Source organism: Salvia miltiorrhiza, chromosome 2, assembly GCF_028751815.1.
Source record: "Salvia miltiorrhiza cultivar Shanhuang (shh) chromosome 2, IMPLAD_Smil_shh, whole genome shotgun sequence".
Lineage (NCBI taxonomy): Eukaryota > Viridiplantae > Streptophyta > Magnoliopsida > Lamiales > Lamiaceae > Salvia > Salvia miltiorrhiza.
The window spans coordinates 58,316,800-58,332,436 of record NC_080388.1 but is presented as its reverse complement, the minus strand read 5'-3'; the positions used below and the strand labels follow the sequence as shown (position 1 = coordinate 58,332,436).

General features: G+C 33.4%; 1 long non-coding RNA gene across 1 annotated transcript; it reads left to right on the top strand.

The window, feature by feature from the left end:
* The first annotated feature begins 3,863 nt into the window (after window positions 1–3,863).
* On the top strand, window positions 3,864–6,600 carry LOC131010645 (uncharacterized). The gene is made up of 4 exons (XR_009096634.1): window positions 3,864–4,058; window positions 4,142–4,200; window positions 5,584–5,659; window positions 6,261–6,600. It is a non-coding gene; the product is annotated as an uncharacterized LOC131010645 (long non-coding RNA).
* Window positions 6,601–15,637: the final 9,037 nt, after the last annotated feature.

Sequence of the window (15,637 nt, the reverse complement as noted above, 5' to 3'; positions counted from 1 at the left end):
CTTGGCCTTTTGTCTTTACCGTCGTCATTGTATGAATTTTTTGAAGACCTCTTGATCAAGTGCATAAACGTTTTATCTTATGGTATATTCTATTTGATTGTAAATTTATTATACAAAAAAAGGGATAAATAATTTTTCACCTTTTAAACTATTCATTTATTTTCTCTCATTTCCTACGTAATAGAATTTGTTATCCCTCTGTAGTGAAATGAAAAGGAGGAATGAGTAACGGCCAAATTCTATTTTATAGGAAATAAGTGGAAAAAAAAGGAAGAATTGAAAGGATGAAATTTATTTATCTCTTATTTTCTCATGATAAATTTAGCTAAGGAGAATGCACCCTAAACAAAAAAGTTAAAAAAAAAGAAAAAAAAAGTGTTTTAGAGAGTGGTAGAGCAGTTAATTAATTAACAATAACAAAAAATCAAAGAAAAGATAAAAATCGATTCCCAACGCCTAAGTTCGTGAGCAGCACCACCCCCACCCAAACGGTTGCGTTGTCGGAACCACAATCATTGCCATTGCCATTCACACCGATCATCTTGGAAAGACAACGATGTTTAAATCAAGGAAATGAGAAGGGCGACACGGACGATGGCTATGAACCGGAAGGTGGAAATTATGACTAGAACGAAGTTATACTTTAAAGGACCGATGATGTAACATTCAAAACACATGGTATATATGCTCGATTAAGTCATTGTTAAGAGTGTTATGAGCTTCTTTATTACAAAATTGTAATTTATTTTTCATATTGAAAAACTTGCAAATTGATTTTGTAGAGAATTCAATATTTGGGTCATCATTTTCTTCTTTGTCTTCACCATTTTTATTATTCGGTATTGGCAACTTCCATAAATAAGATCACGCTCGTTTAGGTAAATGCTTCTTTTATCTTCCATTGTCGTATTATATATGATGAGTTCACACAATTATTATTTTTTCAAACATATCTAGAATCTCATATAAGACATAGGCACTTGATAAAAACAAAATGAGCTTGTAAAACGCCAAATAAATACTCCATAAAAAAAAGGGCAAATTGCATGAAAATACCCCACCTTTTTTCAAATTTGATTTTTTGACAAACTTTTTTTTTGTTGCAAAAATTTGAACGAGCTTTTAATTTGTTGCAATGTCCGGCCCGTTAAATTTTCGGGCCAAATTAAATCTTAGTTGGCAGCCCGGCTGCCAACGTGGCATTAAAAACGCCAAATCACACTCACACGTCACCCTCTCTCCCTCTCTCTCTCTCTCTCCACCCTCTCTCCGACGAGCTCGACGACCTCTCCCTCTTCCACAAGGCCATCGCCATGGACTCCTCCCGCCGCTCCCCCCACCACCTCCCCGCCGCCAAATCCCACCTCTCCGCCCCCCCAAGATCGCCTTCCTCTTCCTCACCAACTCCGCCCTCCACTTCGCCCCCCTCTGGGAACGCTTCTTCTCCACCGCCCACCCCCACCGCTTCAACATCTACATCCACGCCGACCCCTTCGCCTCCCTCCCCCCCTCCGCGGCGTCTTCCGCGGCCGCCTCATCCCCGCCAAGCGCACCCACCTCTCCTCCGCCACCCTCATCTCCGCCGCCCGCCGCCTCCTCGCCACCGCCATGCTCAACGACTCCGCCAACGCCTACTTCGCCCTAATCTCCCAGCACTGCATCCCCCTCCGCTCCTTCAACTACCTCCACACCTTCCTCTTCGATCTCTCCCGCCTCTCCCCAGATCTCGAATTCCCCAGCTACATCGAGCTCGTCGGAGAGGGGGATGGGGAATTGGCGGGGGGTGAGGAGGAAGAAGTAGAGGAGGGTGAGAGGGTGGAGAGAGAGAGAGAGAGGGAGAGAGGGTGACGTGTGAGTGTGATTTGGCGTTTTTAATGCCACGTTGGCAGCCGGGCTGCCAACTAAGATTTAATTTGGCCCGAAAATTTAACGGGCCGGACATTGCAACAAATTGAAAGCTCGTTCAAATTTTTGCAACAAAAAAAAAGTTTGTCAAAAAATCAAATTTGAAAAAAGGTGGGGTATTTTCATGCAATTTGCCCTAAAAAAAAAGAGTAAAGTTCAATAAGGGTAATTGCACATAAATACACAGACTTTCACTCAATTCTAATTTTGGATATGCATGAACTAAAAATTGTGTCTCCAAATACACGAACTTTTAATTGTTCTACTTTTCCACACGATTGTTCATTTATGAAGAATTAATGTTATTGTGGCAAGTTGAAGTGATAAATTAATACCATCATAGCTAGTTGAAGTGATGTAGGTACGTTTAACTATGTTGTTTATTACATTGACCATTTAAGTTATTTACTATGTTTTAGGTGCCCATCTTGACATTAGTTAATGGACAACAATGTGAAAAATCAGAATAATTAAATTTTCCTGTATTTAAAGATAATTTTTTTAAATTTTATATAAAATTAAAATTGAGTGAAAGTTGATGCGTATAAGTACAATTACCCTAATTTCGACGAAGCATATAACAATGACAAATATGAATTACCCTAATTTCGACTAAGCATATAACAATGACAAATATGATCTTTGTTATAGGAAATGAAAAAAATAAATAAAAAATCTCTTATTTTTAATGATAGTATTATGCAAGACATTATGATTTTATGTTTGTATGTATTGAAATTTGTGGGACCGGTGGGAAAGATACAATCATACAAATGAGCCCATTTCCCTGCAACCCAATATAGTTGGCACTTGACTTGTCCGTGAAGAGGGTATCCATTTTGGGTATATCGGCGCCTATAAACATGATCTAAGGTATGCCCTGTTCAGACATTTCTAATCAAATAAAAATTAATAATATTCATATTCCATTATGAAACTCAAACGAGAAGTTAATTCGATAATACTAAAACATATATTCAACTCAATTTGAATATTAATTAATTTATTTTCGAAATTGTACTCGTTTTTCGTTGTGTCCATCAAATATTGAGTAAAAAACAACAAACACCTAATCATATCTAACGGACCAAGATGATTAATTATCCTAGATGAGTTCCAACGGGCTATAATAAATATATTATAGAAAGTCCATATACCATATTACTCCACATCATAAAAATTAAAAAAATCTATTGGGCCTCGCCCCTTAGGTATTTGTAATGAGTCCATTAAGAGGTTACCCTATTACTTGATGTAATAATAATAATAATAATAATAATAATAATAATAATAATAATAATAATAATAATAATAATAACAATTTTTGTGAAATCTACGTGTAACAAAAATACTTTTTGATAGTTTTGGATGTCACAAAATTTATTACATTTTTAAATGTAACAAAATTTAATTACTTCATTTATACATTGTCTTGATAATTTAGGAATTTTATTTCTTTTTTAGTAAAAATAAAAAATTGGAAAGTTTGGTTCGGTAACAGGTCGAATTTCGCTGGTTCGATTTTGATCGATTTGCATGAGATCACTATCGGTTCGATTTCGATTTCGATTTGAGAAGATTGGGTTGGTTCGATTCGGTTCTGAACCGATGCATAACCTTAACAATAATCGCTCATTGTATTATTATGCATGATTTTTTAGGAATGGAGGACTTGAGATGTAATACCCCGTTTCCTCGAGCTAAGTTTAGAATAATTTTGAACTTAGATTTAAGATGATTCAAGCCGGATTGAGAAAAAGAATTTATTTTTAATTCCAACAAAAATGATTTACAAAAGCTTTTGTAAATTTTAGTTATTTGAATTTATATGCATTGCATATTTTTTTAAATTAGCATTCAAGCATTTACACGAGCTATTTATCTAGCAAACACTGATCGATAATCAGTGTATCGATTATTAAACCCTGAAGTTTTTATTTGTCCAATCAACACCCATACCCTATGTTGTCCATCAGCCACCCTACTTACCTGCTGCAGCCCCAATTTCAGCCACAAAAGTCAGCCTTGAGCCATGCTTTTGTGCAGGCAGTCCAATCTCCATCTTTCTATCATAACTAAACATACTTAGGCCATTTCTTCTTGGCAGTTCCCACCATTTCAGACTCTCTTTGGCGTACAGAATCCAGCGACTGGTAAGAACTCAAATTGTGTTGTTACCTCCTTTCACACAAAACAGTTCAGTTAATAATCCATCTATTTTCAAACCTCTTTCCAGCAATCAAGTAAATCAAAGCAGCCACCCATCTGTGTTTCAACAACTGGAAACTCTTAAAGGTTTCATCTTTGACTCCTTACTTCTCTCATTTCATAGAAAGATGTATAAAGAATTTCAACTGCCCAACCAAGATTCACGAGCATACATGCATTCACAAACAAGTTTTTATACAAGTGTAGATATGTATAAATGATCTGTATATATATATATGTACATACATCAGAGCATGATTTTAAGAAAAAGAAGAAAGAAGGAGTCTTGAGCTTTGTTTGTGCTTTTCGTTGTTTGAACGTTTACTGTTGTTTTGAGTCGAGAGTGGAGGGAGGCAGATGCGGTCGGCGGCGGTGGTTCTCCTGCTGCTGTCGGCCGGAGATTTGAGGGAGAGGCGGCGAGGCAAGGGCTTTGTTGCCGCCCTGAGCTGAGTCTGGGCTGGGTTGTGTCGAGGGCGGGACGGCGGCGGCAGTCTGCTCTATCTACTGCTGTCGGCCGGAGTGAGCAGAGAGTAGGGGGACGGGCGACTGCTTCGATGGGTTCAGCGGAGGGAGGCAGGGCACGGCGGCGGTGCCGCTGCTGCCCGGCCACGGCTGGAGAGAGAGAGGTGGTCTGGGCTGAGTGTTGTCGAGGTCAGGACGGCGGCAGCTATGGGTTGCTGTCGCCGAGAAAGAGAAGCCGAGGGAGGCGGCGGCGTTCCGTCGTCGCCAAGGAGGAGAGAGGATAGGGGAGATCGACAGGTGCTTAGGTCAGAAGGAGATGAGGCCGGTGGCCTTTCGCCGGAGACGAACCCGCGGCGGCGGACTGATGGCTGAGAGAGAGGGGGGGGCGAATTTTGAGCAGTTGGGAGTGAAGACTGAAGTGGGGCGTGCGTGATTGATGGAGAGAAAGGGGAGAAAAGGTTGGGTATTGGGCTAGGTTTGGAGTTGGGCAGTTGGGCTTTTGTGTGGGCCGATTTTGTTTAATTTTTTCAGTTGGGCCGTTTGCCTTTGTTTTAATTCAGCTGGGCTTTATTTAAAACCCCTTTGGATCAGTTATTATTTTAAACTTTGGACTGCCTTCAATTAATTTAATCGGGCTGTCTTATGTTTTATTAATTGAACTATTAATTAGTTTAATTAATTATTTTCAAAGACTAGTTTTCATAATAATATTAAATTATTATTATGTGCATATTTTAAGTAATTATTTATTATATGCTAAGCATGACATAAATTGCATTATATTTTGCAATAAAAGTATTTATGATTTAATTGGTTTTATTTATAATTCCAATTATTAAAGAAAGATGAGTAAGAATATTGTTGGTGTTCTTAACTCAAGAGAAATGTTTTCAATTATTTATTCATTAAATTTTGAAAACCCGGCTAAGTGAATCATAGAATATTAAGCACTACACCACGACTTAAGATTAGATTCAAGGAGACCTATTAAGAATAGATTTCTTGTAGGCTTTGAACGTCAGGAGGACTAGCACTGCTATTCCGATTCAGAGATAACGTTAAACGACAGGCATTGCCTATACAGGTGGGCTTATTTTCCAAATGTATGATTGAGCTAATGAGCTTAAATGTTTCATGAAATAAAAACTGTTTATCCAATAAATATTTTTGTGCACTCTACCATGTTTAAGGCTCGCGCAGTTAATCAATTGAGGTTCTCTTATGACCTAATACGTTGTTTGAGAATTGTGTACACTTGTTAGTGACTCGGTGGGTTGATCTCCATCGGGCTCTAACCAGAGGCGTTATAAGGGTGCTCGGCTGGATGTGTTCCGGAGCATGAGAAATAAGAGGCCTGCCTGGGTAGCATCCCGAGGTCAAAGTATACTTGGCTGGGTTACGCCCTCAGTCCAAGCCAGCGGGAGACAGAGATCCGTCGGTGGCTAAAAGGTCCGGGATCACAGCGAGTAACAGAATAGAGTGTGACAACTGCGCGCAATCAAAGAAAAATATATATATATATATATAATGTTTTAACATGCATAGAAGTTATTTCTCTTTAAAACCTTCTATGTCATGTCAGTAAGATTGGATAAACTGCTCTTATAGATTGTGAAATGTTTTAAAAGTTGCAGCCCACTAAGTACATTAGTACTTAGCCCAAAAATACTTTCAAATGTTTTCAGGTTAATGGCGGGTGATGACGGGGCAGAGCTGAGGCTAGAGTTCAACTCCTTATTTTGATTTCCGCTGCAGAACTAGCCAGTATCTGTCTTTTGTTTCTTAACTTAAGACCTATTATGTTGTGATTCTAAACAATATTTTTTGTTGAGCCTAAACTATTGACTCTCAAAGTATTTCAATCAGTGAATGTTGGTTATCTGAAGCATGACACTAAACTTGTGATCCTGAAGTTGTTATGTTTGTTGATTGATTCGTATCACTTGAATACCTGTCTTTCTTCATCCAAAGGGGCTAAGCCCGATTGTTATCCCTTTTATTCGGATTTCACAAGGATTTTCCCTTGTTCATTTAGATGTTTAGTCGTACCCCAATTATAGTTATTGTTTCAAGAATTGGGGTGTGACATGAGATAAGTACAAAAAAGAAGAATATCAGCAATTAGAAAACTTGTAGTAAGTATGCTATGGAGGATTAGCCTTGATAGATAAAAATAGTAAGGCTAATCACTTGTTTATTTTGATGGATTGAAACTTTAGGATATCCCAAGCCCCTTGATTATTTTTGTTATTTAAGCTAATTTTGCTTGATTCTTATCCCATTAAAAGATGAAATTTGAGAAATCCTACTTTTGAGGATAAAAATACTCAATTATGCAAAGTAAACACCCCTTATATGTTTGTTACGTAGGTTCCAGATTTAGGAAAACTATTATGTGGCCAATTGTTCCTGAGAGGGAGGACGGAGGTCGACGGTAGCTGATCGCCACACTGGCCAACTAGCACGTGCACGTTCCAATGGATGTTTTGAGGCACACTTTACACTTCGCACGTGGCGGACACACGTGACAATGGTTTGGATATGTGGCGCTGATGTAGCAGCAGTTACATAAGTGGCGACGATTGGCCTGTGGGTGACACACGCCTGACTCAGAGTCAGGAGTTTCACTTGCTCGTGTCCAACTGTTGGCACCCCTTCGAGCCCAACTACTGCACCCCTCTTCAAAACAGCCACTTTTAGGCTGTAAATAGAGAGCCCTAGGATGCAGATTTCAATCATCGATTGGAGAATCAATACGATTCATTTAGTATTCATAAAACATATCGTTTCGATCATATTCAAACGATCTTTCTTGTTCCGCATTTAGTTCGAGTTTGAGGAGTGATATTCAGTCCCAAATATCGAGTAGTTTGCCAGAACATTGACATGTGGTGCAACATAACCTAGTCGTTGTATCTTAGAAACATATGCATAGACCGCAAGCATCAGTAGCAGAGCATTTTTGTCTTACGGATAAAGAGTCCAACTCTTATCTTGGCCCGTCTACATAGATAACGTTATTATTCTCATTTTGTCTTTGTTCTATTTAATTAATTATTATTTTCATTTTTCAAGGCATCACATTTATATATATATATATATATATATATAGGGGAGGGCTAGAATAAAAACACTCTTAAGTGTATAAAATATGGATGAATCTCAGCCCTTAGATCATCAAGATCTACGGTTGATTCGTAACCCTCCTGGACGAATTCGTGGTCCTGGGTTCGAATCCAAAGGTAGCAAAAATTTATTTTTCACAATTCGTAATCATGTTGGATGAATTCGTAACACTGTTGGATAAAATTCGTAATTTGAAAAAACGTTTATATTTATACACTTAAGAGTGTTTTCATCCTAGCCCACCCCTATATATATATATATATATATATATATATATATATATATATATATATATATATATATGGGGCGCTCCAATGAGACTCCCTAATTTTAGTGAGATCTAGGGCACGATCTGGTGCGTTTATTTTGTCAATCCTATGGCTGATATTGTATCTGGAGGGTGATTTTTTTTCGCAGGGTTCGAATCCTGGAGAGAGCAGAATATTTTAAATTTTGTTATTCATCAGTATATACTGTGTTGTTCATCAGTATATACGGCCTTGTTCATCAGTATATATGTCTTATTCATTACGAATTTTTTAAATTTTATTTTTCATCAGTATATACATCTTGTTCATTAGATATGTGTTTTGTTCATTAGTATTATATGTCTTATTCATTGTACTCATGTTACACGAAAAATAGGGGGTCTCACTGGAGCGCGCCCATATATATATATATATATATATAGGGGGCCACTCCAATGAGACCCCCTAATTTTAGTGAGATCTAGGGCACGATCTGGTGCGTTTATTTTATCAATTTCATGGCTGATATTGTATCTGGAGGGTGATTTTTTTTCCGCAGGGTTCGAATCCTGGAGGGAGCAGAATATTTTAAATTTTGTTATTCATCAGTATATACTGCATTGTTCATCAGTATATACGGCCCTGTTCATCAGTTTATATATCTTATTCATTAAGAATTTTTTAAATTTTATTTTTCATCAGTATATACATCTTGTTCATTAAATATACGTTTTGTTCATTAGTGTCTTATTCATTGTACTCATGTTACACGAAAAATAGGGGGTCTCACTGGAGCGCGCCTATATATATATATATATATATATATATATATATATATATATATATATATATATATATATAGGGTTAGGTTATATTGAGAAGCTCAAATGTGTTGAGAAGTTGAGAAGCAATTTAATAGATGAACATGCCAATTAGTTTTTATGAACACGAGTTTGATCTGGGGTTCGATCATTGGCGGTGACGTATTTTTTAACAAATTAAATAGATTCGTATGTTCGTCAGTTGTATTTGGTATGTCCAAAGAATTTATTTATATAGTGTCTAATTACCATGTTCATCAAAATGTACTAACATGTTCATCTATTACATTGCTTCTCAACTTCTCAACACATTTGAGCTTCTCAATTGAACCAATTCCTATATATATATATATATATATATATATAGAGAGATACACATTGGGTATATATATGACAAAGCTTTAATTGTATCTTCTTCTTCCCCTTCGCCAAAACCAAATTCCGCACACGAACTCTTAATATAGTAAGTTTGGCCATTGCATCGGTCGGCATAAATTAATCTCAAACCAAATGCATTATCATCAGAGGTCGATGAATGATGGTTTCATTAAGACATTTGTATTTAATAAATAATAATAATTACGCAATGCGTCATCTTCGTTGGGAGGGAGGGAGTATTATTTAATTTCAATTTAATTCATTATGAGAATTGATACATTCAAAGTCTAGGGTATATAATTTTTTTATTTTAATTTTAATTTTTGTAAATAAAAAAGTTAAGTAGTATAATCTATAAAATTATAATAAATTTTATTTTCATAAAACATATCATTAAAAGATTAGATATAATATGGAACACGGTGCAAAGCACATAATTATGACATTGGATCTCATTCAATTATATGTGTTGCGTCTGTTCACTGTGCAAGAAAATGACAAATATATATATGCCTGTAATATTTTATTTTCACTCTGAAAATGAACTTAATTAAATAGCTCATATGTATATCAAATCTAAAACAGGGATGTCTATTAAAGTTTCGACAACTAAAGTAAACTATTTCTACAACTATGTCAAACTTGACTTACAGACTTGCATGGTAATTTTATAATTCATCTGACCAAGATGTGAATTTTTTGTCACCTCATACGAGATGTTCCACTTGTTACGGTATGCCCTTAGTAGCTAGATATAATGATTAGTTGATAGAAACTCAATACAATTAATTAAAAATAAAGGCCACACTAAGAGAAAATGGGAGTTCCATTATGCCAAAATAATTCTATTTTACATACTATAGAGTATATGTGAAATTTGGAATCATGATTATGGATTGACTTTTTAGGGCGAAATATTCTGTGGAGGGAATAACATGAAGATGCCTTAGCAATTGCAACTGACAACTGGGATGCGGCCTAACGCAACCTCACTCTTCACTCATCCACGAACATATGATTCTCAACTAATTAAATCTTTGATTTGTATTTTAAAAATAAAAATAGAATAATAAGTTAGCCAATCATACGACAAGATTACTTTCGAGAACTGACCTTACGTTTGTTTCCACGTGTGTTTTTTTTACAAAATTAATTTTCCCAATAAATCATTAGAGAAGCATGGAAATATCTACTCGAAACCTTTAGTTGAAATGTATATACTAGATTATGACCTCCTTGAACAAGGTTTTAATTCTTCCTTCTACATGCACTTACTTCTTTCTGGGAAATACTTCTAAATCAAATTGCAATTAACTTGTTATCTCGTACAATAAGTTATGATATCTGAACTGATGAAATTATGCTTTGGCCTTTAAGAAAAAAGGTTATTGACGCCTAAATACACAAATTTTAGGGTCATTTTGGTTTTTCACACGGACTTTGAAAGTTGTAAAAAAATACATAAACTTTGACTCATTTTGTTTTTCCCACGAACTTTGAGAATTGTCAAAAGATGCACGACCTTTGGCTCATTTTATTTTTTCCCACGAAATATATTGTTATAAAAAATTATCCAAATAATTACTATTTTATAATTAACTAGCTAGGTTAATTAATTTAATTAATGATAGATAACAATTATTCATGGTGGTTTTTTTTAATTTTAAAATATATTTCGTAATTGAAACGATGTCATTTTGAAAAAAAATTAAATAAAAGAATTATTTGAGTCATTTTTTAGAACAATATATTTCGTGGAAAAAATAAAATGAGCCAAAGTTTGTGTATTTTTTGATAAATATTCTCAAAGTTCATGAAAAAAATTAAAATGGACCAAAAGTTCGTGTACTTAAGCGCCAATAACTCTTAAAAAAAACTACAAATTCGGATTTTTAATTTCTTTCTTTTTTCTTTGTGTTGATATATGTTGTGATTAATGATGCTAAAACTTGACTAGATAGTAGTACGTAAGAGTGTAATTAATGTACATATGCATTTCAATCGAAATACTATTAATTAGTGGTGTGTAACAAAGTAACCCAAATAGGAAAAACCCATTACATTTACGAATTATTACGAAAGCAATTAATACATATATATGATGTATGCATAATATAATTAAAATTAAATTTGTAGCATGCATCTGGTAAGGAATTATATATATTTCTGAGGAGATTTGCTAGAATATCAAATTATTTAAGACAAGCGTGTGACCAAAATGTTGATAAGAATGACTTTATAAAGTTGCCTTGTTCTTTAATTTGCTACTCAAATCAACATCCTTAATAAATTAGCTTTAAGGGAGTGGGCATCTTTGCTTTGCACTTGCGTTGTTGCATGGGACCGCAATCCATTACCAATTAATTCTAATAAATATTGGGAATGAATTGATACGCTTTTGGAAAAGGAAAAAAATATATATATAATTCACAAATATCTTTTAAAGAGAATAATTTTTTTTTTTAATTACAAGAAGTATCTAATATCTAAACAAATAAGCAATCTGCATGCAGGCGGAACCTCTACACCACACAAAATGTGGAAAAATGCGGCTTGTGCAGGCGTAACCATCACCCACAACACTACTCACACAAAAGTGAGAAAACTATCCGCACGCAAGTGGGATTGAATCCAAGACCTCTCAGCTTTTCCATTTGAGTTAGGCCTCATTAGCCTTTTAAAGAGAATAATTAAATAAAGGATTAATCGCATTTTTAATCTACAAATCTATTTAAGGGCGTCCAACTATGAAAGTAAAAGAATCAAATAATTTTAATTCGATTTGATTTGATAGTAGATTCAAATACAAAATTTATGATCCGGATATAAATATAAATATTTTTTAAATTTGATTAGTTGTTATCATATATAAGGTGATCAAAATCATGATATTTGATTCGTTATTCAAACATATATATATTTAAAAAATAAAGAATAATATATATATATATATATATATATATATATATATAGTAAAAGTAATATTTACTTAAATAGAAACGAATAAAGGAAAAAATAATACTCACTCCGCTCTCCAATTTCATGCCCCTTTAAAAGTGACACAAGTTTTAACAAAATGATTGAATGCGTGATAGAATGATTGTTTCATATTTATTAGAGTGTTAAAGTGATTAAAGTTGATTAAGGATCTCAACTTTTTATGGAATTGTATGAAGTAATTTTACAAAAAATATAAATTAACATGAAATTGGGGGACGGATTAAAATGACAAAAGTGGCATGAAATCGGGGAACATGCTAAAATGATAAAAGGGTATGAAATTGTGGGACATAGGAAGTAGTAATAATCAAAGCTTTAAAAATTAATTCATTTGTCCCCCAAATAACTTCCTAGCTTGGAGAGAAATGTACGAGTTTTAAGATAAAGTTGTTGAATATATTGGAAGTGGTGAAAAATTGTTATAATTAATATTGAAAGTAGTGAAAATGTGTTATAATTAGTATTGAGAGTTGTGAAAATGTGAAAAGCAAGAATAAATGAAATATTATTAATGGTGAAGTGGTATCCCAAAATTGATAGGAAGTTATTTGGGGACGATAAAAAAAAGATATGAAGTTATTTGGGGGCTGATGGAGTACTTTGATTTCAAACTTTTGAATTTGTGGCTTGTATTATAATTTGAGAGCTGGAACTTAAAACATTAGAATCATCTTTTTACCATCTATTATTGAGTGTTTATTGGGTAAATATATATTGTGTATGAGCTTAATATTATTTAAAGAAATTGCTTTAAAATTTTCTCCTTCAAAATAGTGAATTGAATTTCAAATCAAATCAAGTTGAATATTAGAAAATCAAATTGAATAGTAAGAAATTTCGAATCGAATATTCAATTTGTATAGTTCAGAATATTCTTTAAGAAATCTAAGTGAATATTCAAGTCGATTCTAATATTCGTGAATCAATGTGCGAATCAAATATAATCGAAAATAAGATGTAAAAGATATTTAAATGTGGATTCGAATATGAAAACATTTAATGGATACGAATAGGATACAATAAAATTCACTTCGATTTGATTCGTTTAAATCCCTGCATCCAACTCAATGTGTAATTTCAAAAAATTTAGAGATAAATAATAATTTTAATACAATCGCAATACCATTTTCAATTATATCAAAATATTAACATTAGAAAATAGTGCTCATAACTAAATTATTTTGTCTAATATGCCTTCATATTTATATTTCAAATAACTAAATGATCTTTGATAATATAATATAATATATTATCACATAGTTAAAACTTAAAATTAACTTATATCTTGAAATGATTTAAGTATTTGGTTAGAGTGATAATACATGACTGATAAAATAATTCAACTTAATTAAGTGTTTGATTTGCATAATTGATATGTGATGGATAACTTAACCCACACTCTAATTATTCAATTGAATGACGCGATTATTTATTACCCCAAAGTTAAGTGAATTATGTAATCATCCTCCAATCTTATCAATTTAATCTACTATCCGTCAAACCAAACCACCCAAATAACTGAACAAACAATCCAGTTGCAAAAGTTAAAATAATTCAACATGTAAAGTAAATTATGTCAATGCAAATAATATTATTAGCATATAAAAGTAAAATATTGAATTTTTAATTCAAACCCACAATGAACTCTAAAACTAAATGCAAATTGTGGGATGAGAAATAAATATATCATCTCAAACAAGGTTAGCAACGACACTTAAAATTTTAAAACAATAATCTCTTATTATTATGATAAAGAGAAAAACGAAGAAAGAAAATGAAAATTTATAAATTTAATGTGTTTCTCTATTCTTTATTTATGTGTTTCATAAAAGGATATAGATAAAGAAGCATGAGCTCATTGCGTTATTTCAATAATCATGTTACCTTAAGCATGTTTTAGAAGTAAGAAAATAAAATAACAATTTTTTCCGCTACAACTTTGTTGTACCCAAAAATATCGCTTCTAACGGAAAGAATGCAAGAATTTACGTAATTCAATCGTAAAGATCTATATCCACAGAGAGTTGGTCAAAATAATTCACTATTTGTGGTTGGAGTTTACAATTATAGAGTTGTCTCCTGTGAATAATGAATATATGCTCATATTTATAGGCCAAATACTAAAAATTCTAGTAGGATTAGGAATCCTTTTGTAGTTATAATAGAACTATAATTCTTCATATTTATCAATTTCTTCGTGTTAATCTTCATCTTTATCGGATATGTGATGGTCTTCAAGATAGGGTCGAATCTCGGGAAATTAGGGCTGTTAACAGCGCTATTATCGGTGAATTTAGGCCAAATCCGCTTTTATTTTCGATTTTCAAGTGATGCATATTTTTATCCTCATCAAACTTAAAGTTTTTTTTTTTGGGGGGGGGGGGGAAGAATGACAAAATTCATTAATTTATTACTATTACTAACTTTATATTAATTTAAAATATTATTTTATTTTAATTATTATATAAATAATGAAAATATCTCTATATCCTTTGTAAAATCGCATGAGAGTATCAACGGAGGACCTAGGGAGATGTAAATAATCAAATTAGAAGATGTTAAGTTGCTCGAGATTGAATTTTCTCGAAATTCTTTGAGATTGAATTAGTCAGAGGTTATTCGAGATTAATTTTATCATAGAGAATAGGCGAAGACTCATACATTATGACTAATCCTGCGTGACATTATTTCAAAATTAAGTATCGAATCGTATGTACTAAACCAAACAGGATATCATAATACTAATCCTATTTATTCATATAAACCAAATAACCCCTTATGATATGGCATGAACTTTAAGAAATACGAAAAAATGGCATGAACTTTTGAGTCATTTGTAAAAATGACACGAACTTTAAAAAATACAAAAAATGGCACGAGCTTTATTAAATACTAAAATTGGCCTCAACTTTCATAAGAGTTATAAAAATGACATGAGCTTACACTTCGGACTCGAATTATGACAACATGGAAAGCCCGAAGCTGATGTGAAAATTATGTTGAATTCCAAATTCACCTGAAATATTCCTAACAAAATATAATAATTCTCTTCTTATACGAACCCTAATATCGCACAAACAATTTTAATTTCGCAAAATATTATTGACAATACGAATTAAAAAATACAAAAAATGGCACGAGCTTTATTAAATACTAAAATTGGCCTCAACTTTCATAAGAGTTATAAAAATGACATGAGCTTACACTTCGGACTCGAATTATGACAACATGGAAAGCCCGAAGCTGATGTGAAAATTATGTTGAATTCCAAATTCACCTGAAATATTCCTAACAAAATATAATAATTCTCTTCTTATACGAACCCTAATCTCGCACAAACAATTTTAGTTTCGCAAAATATTATTGACAATACGAATTTTTTAAACTCCATGCTCACAAAATCCTAATTGCGCACGGATAGAGACAAAAAATTTGGGTTGAAGATACTCCTCAATAAGAAGGATCAACCAGTATTTAATAAATTATTCA